The sequence below is a fragment of the Pangasianodon hypophthalmus genome, chromosome 18 (assembly GCF_027358585.1).
Source record: "Pangasianodon hypophthalmus isolate fPanHyp1 chromosome 18, fPanHyp1.pri, whole genome shotgun sequence".
NCBI lineage: Eukaryota > Metazoa > Chordata > Actinopteri > Siluriformes > Pangasiidae > Pangasianodon > Pangasianodon hypophthalmus.
Genome location: NC_069727.1, coordinates 20,444,704 through 20,450,284, shown reverse-complemented (window position 1 = coordinate 20,450,284; position 5,581 = coordinate 20,444,704). Strand labels below are relative to the sequence as shown.

Below are 5,581 nucleotides of genomic sequence, written 5' to 3'. Positions count from 1 at the left end.
TGTGGGTGGATGTGTTGCCAGCCCATATGAGATCATTTCCGGTCGACCAATGGCCCTACCGGGGACAATCGGTCTAAGACAAGCAGGTGTGCATCTTACATCTGATGCGCTGATGAAGCATTATGAAGAGCTCTGCACAGCAGCGTGTTCAGGAAGCATAGAACTCACCTCAAAAGGTGGGACATGCTATTGTACCAGGACAGTGGGTGATGATCAAAAACACACCACTGGTCTGTTAGAGGGGAAATGGAAGTCCTCTTAGTGACTGATTCTGCAGTGTTATGTCAGGGATGTAAGATTTGTATACATGCCTCACACTGTAAAGTGGTGATACCACCTAAATAAGGACAGTTTGGGTGTCTCTGAGAGGAGAGCTTTGAGAGGATCCGATGGCGTTTAGGCCGCGGGGGTTAAACTTGAAGTGAAGATTCCCCTTCCCCAATATGCGATTAGCGCTCCATACTCCTCTCAGTGGTCAGGACCCAAGTTAGGCAGGGAGAGACGGTAACTCTTTACAGTGATAATTTGAACCTAAAACATCTGGTTAAAGTCTATATATGTGTCTGTTTTCAAATAAATTTCTGGAGAGATTAAACAATATCCTTTTTTTGAAGCTCTAGTAAAAAAGAAACTTAAGTTGTTTTTGTGTCTGCCACAAGATACGGCTGTCTTTTGTGTGTGTGTGTGTGTTGCCGGAAAAACCAAGTGAGACATATTTGGAGTTGGTTCGGGTGCTATGACAGAACCAAGAGTCTACTACTGGATCCACTGGGTTTAGATTTATTATTTTGATGATATTAAGGTTTCATCATCCAGCCAGTTCTGTGTTAGGCTCTAACGCGGATAAAGCAAACACTTTCCAGACTTTGTTTACATTAACCCAGAACACCGTTCCCAGGCTTTGAGGTTTGCATTCCTCATCCAGTGAGTGTCTCTACGGGCAGGGCACGCCATTTCAGTTTATGACACAGACGCTCTGCTACACACAGATGTGTCTTCATTTAATGTCACTACATGTCACAATGTCACACAAGCAGCCACAACTCAGTGTTGCTCTCTGGGGTTATTATCTTGTAATCAGACATACCTCCCTTCTCATCACTCCAGATATCATCATTTCATTTCCACGGTAGAAAATCATCCTAGTGGATCACCCTCTGTAAATGAAATTTCTAAGGCATTATGTAGCTTCACCACTGAGCTTAACAAATACCATTTGAAAAGTGTTTCTCATTTCTCTCAAACCCAAACAATGGTCACAGCCCTCTCAATAGCTGATTTCTGTGTTCTGTGTTCTGGCTGTGTGGAAGCACTGCTTATATTGAATTACCTGCTAAGTTCAATGTTCACTGATTTATCTACTTCCTACCATGAGATCCTGATCTTATCTTAAGCCCCGAGTGACAGTAAAACCTGTTGCCATCCCTCATATCATTTTGGTCACACATCTCTTTAGATGTTCCTAGCTCTTGTGGACCTGTGATCTGTAATAAGGCCATGTGTACTTGTTATAAAAATGGTGAAACGCACACAGCTGCAGATAAGGAAACCTACAGAATGTCTAATAATTCTAAACTTTGTGATAATGGTACTTTAGAGTGTCTGATAAGGGATATCAGTCTTTCTTTGAGGCAAAGAGTTTTAATCATGACAAAACACCTAAGATAACGGTAGATATTTCAGATTATTCAGAGATTGATTCTACCTTTACTTTCAGCACTAACGGGGTAATGTGTCCTGTGGGTTATCAAATCCATACTCGCTTTAACAATAAGAAACACCCCATTAGTATATCACTTACATCATCAAATGACCCGAGCCCTTGTGTTGAATATCTCGCCTGTAGTCAAATGTTTTGGAGCAGATTCCTAGGCGCTCTCGTTCCTAATTATGGTGTGATGGTTAGCCTTGATCAAATCCAAATATCGTCAAGTTGAAGAATTGGCTGATGATATTGCACAAACCTTAGATCTTATATCCACTACATTAAAGTCACGCCAGATGACGATTTTGCAAAATGCACCTCCAATCGGACACAGAGGTATGCTGCTTGCCATGCTGGTAGAGTCGTTCTCTTAACAGGAGACATCCCAGTGCCCCCAGCCAGTGCAGATCTTTACTGGCCCTGTCCAGCCACGGGGGCTGCAAAGTGGCCACGAATCCTCTCTCCTGCTGACACCGAGGATCAGTACCTCCCCAGGAAGAGTCTGATGTCCTTATCAGCGACGAAGGGGTTGTATAGATGAACTGTCACCGGAACCTCAACCTCATCACTGGTCGAAGAATGAGGAGCAGTCAGAAAAGGAGGTGAAGGTAACATCCTGGAACCCAGATGAGGAAAAATCCTGTAGCAGGAGATCCTCAAGGCAGTCATCTTACACAGGTCCCGCAGGATGTGCAGAACCACCCAGTCCAATCTGAAGCGGTTCTTGATTTCAGCCGCAGCATCCACACATGGCTCCATCCTGACCATGTGATGAAGCCGCACCACTCGAACCGGCCAGACATCACCTTCTCTGGGCATGACTTCAAGACCAAGAATTAGTCTATACTTAGCCAAAAGGCCGAGAAGCGATAAGCTGTTATTTCCTGTGGCCTGAAGAACACCCTATGACAAAGCTTTGCCTCCAGAATGGTGGGTGTTAACACACTTGAGCACCTTACACAGAGAGGTGAAAAAGGATTAGCTACAGAGGGTTGAGCAGCCAGATTCCACCCCCAACAGATCCCTGTCAATCTCTTACATCAAATCATAAAACACACACAGCTTGGCAACAGCAAAGCCCACAAAAATAAGTTGAACTCATCAACATTCCACTCCACGGAACCCTTTAGTAAAAAGCAAAAGATATATTTGTGAATGAATAGAAACCTGAGCTATACCTGAAGTTGGACCAGGCCTCTGAAACTCTTTTGGAAGTCTAGAAAGCTGGCCTAGGGTAAGGTGGCTTGCGCCGACCTCATACACCATGATAGATTTGATAGCTATTGCAAACAGTCAGAGCAGTAGCTATAAATGTAGGATTTGTTTAGAGTTAGATATGGGCTATAGTTTGTGTTAAATCCTGTTTAACCCCCTCCTTTTTCACGAAGTAGAGCTGAAACATTTACAATTTACATCTGTTCCATTATATATTTTTTTAATTATTATTTTTAAGTACCACTTTGCTCTTTTTCTTCTGCAGGAGCTATAAAAAGATGTCAGGGGGGAGATGGGGTGCTCAAGCCACCTTACACTGAGCCAGATTACTAGTTCCCAGTCACTTATGGAGATAGCCATTATTTCCCACCCACTCACTGTTTAAGCCATCCCGGAACTGTCTGTGGGGCTTAAGTTACATCCCTTCTTTCAAGACACTCCTATGGTTCTGGTCTTCGTGGTGTCCCCACGAAGAGAAAGGGCCAATGTAGACAATGGGTGATAGCAGAAGAATTGCTAGCCAGGGATGCAGCTCTACGAAAGAAAAAAAGCAAGGTTTTTATTTATTTATTTTTACGTTTTGATAAGGTGCACCATTCCTGGAGGTACTGCAATACAAGATTGATGCAGGGAGTGGATGGCACAAGCCCCTCTTCCAGCTCCCTGCTCTAAAAATCTGTATAATATAAAGTCAACGAATGGAGGACTCAATTCATTTCAATTCAGTTTAATTTGTATAGCACTTTTAACAATGGACATTGTCACAAAGCAGCTTTATAGAAATAAATACATTCAAATTAAATTAAACCAAAATAAATTGTAAATATGTGAATTTATTCCTATTTATTTATTTAGGATGTATCGGATATTAAACTGATAAGAACAGTTTTTTTTAAAATAAAAACTAAGGCATATCCAAAACTCAACAACTCGTGTATCCAATTTCACAATCAAAGACTACACAAAACAAAACCAGAACAAAAACAAAAACAGCCACCTCAAACGACACAAACAATCTCTTTCATCTTAACTCATGCATCAAATTTTTACTCCAATTTACACTGCCGTGGAAAATCTTCTCAGTCCAAAATAAAAGAAAAATAACTTTTCAAAGTCAAAGGGTTTTGGATGCCAAAAATCAGACTTCATTGAAAAAACCAACAAAGCCGAAATGTCTCCAGATCATCTGATTTACACAGTTGTTGCTCATGTTTTTATACAATTCTAAAACAATGATCTCATTAGGTAGAGTTTGCTCACTTTTTTCTTTTTATCACACCCCTGACCACAATTATTTCATTGTCTCACCATCTTCTTTTTAACTGTGCTGTGAGCTTAATCAATTTATTTTTCAAAAATGTTAACACTTCATAACCTTTAACAATATTCTTAATAAATCACCAATGTCAAACTGGTGAAAAAGATACAAACTTAATGTACTTTGGCAGAGAAAGAGTACTTTCCCATGAGAAATGACAGAGCAAGCCTGGACTGAAAAGATACAATTTATGAATGAGAAATGTGTGCTCAGTGATTTCCCACAAGCTAGAGTCACATCAGTTTGTCTTAGTTTTCTTCATTCACATACACAAAAATTCTTTTATATTCTATAAGATTATTTTCTAATTGATTACAGCAGTCCAACATAGTCATATGCTTATACTGATTTAAATAGTCACACTCTGTTCATGATTAAAATGCACTTCAAAGTCATTCTTAGGCCTTTGATTGATTAAAACAGTTATCACTTTGATTATTTTAACTTTTGATTGGACCTGATGGAGTACATAATAATCATACATAAGTCCCAAAGGAGGGAATGTATAGAAGAATTTTCTTGATCAGAGTATGATTTAAGTCCCACCTACCTCAAGAGAGTGGTCTCAGAATTCAGTTCCTCCATTTGTTCCTCCATCCTGAAACAGCACTTTTGTGGAGTACAGGATCAAACCTCTCCCTCTGCACTTGACTAGGAAGGAGTAAAAGATCATGTCTCCCTGTTTTAACTTCCACTTCACAAATAAGACATTGTGTTATAAGCATGAGCAAGCATTTGGTTCAGCACTTGCCTGTGGTTGTCATGGTTGTGTAGAGTACAATAGTGATCCTGTCAGTATCAGACTTATACATTTGTCACAGTTGTAGATCAATCATTAAAACATAATCTATCACAGAATCAAATTCCCAGAATTGACTACAGTAATAATCAAACGATAACAAATCAATATGATCATTTTATAATCAGTAGTGAAAAAAATAAAATCTTTTTCTTTCAGGCGATGGCTGTCCTAATTCCAGTGGTGCAATAATGCTTTTTCTTCAACTTTGCATATTGCAGGGGGTCACCCTTGGGGAGAGGTTAGGCTAGCACCCAGGGCATGGCTCATCACACTTCTTCATCCTCAGTCAAGGAACTGGAGTCCCTTTCTTCTGGCCATTGTTCTAGAACCCAATCTGGTTTAGGGGGCCTACTCGTTCATTGTTTTTACACAGGCAATTGTCCATAATTGTCCTGGACAAGAGAGACATCTGTTTAACAGTAGCCTGAACCAGAAAGGACCGTAGTATGAGCACAACACAACCAAAGGACAGTCCTCCAACAGCTACTACTATTGCTAGTTTGTAAACAAAACTCTCCATCATAAAATGTAGACTCAAACC

At 40.4% G+C, this 5,581-nt stretch overlaps 1 non-coding gene and 1 pseudogene across 1 annotated transcript; both read right to left on the bottom strand.

The window, feature by feature from the left end:
- Window positions 1–2,765: 2,765 nt before the first annotated feature.
- Window positions 2,766–2,880, bottom strand: LOC113544679 (U5 spliceosomal RNA). The gene has a single exon (XR_003404537.3). It is a non-coding gene; the product is annotated as a U5 spliceosomal RNA (small nuclear RNA).
- A 623-nt stretch (window positions 2,881–3,503) lies between these two features.
- Window positions 3,504–3,619, bottom strand: LOC113544674 (uncharacterized; annotated as a pseudogene).
- Window positions 3,620–5,581: the final 1,962 nt, after the last annotated feature.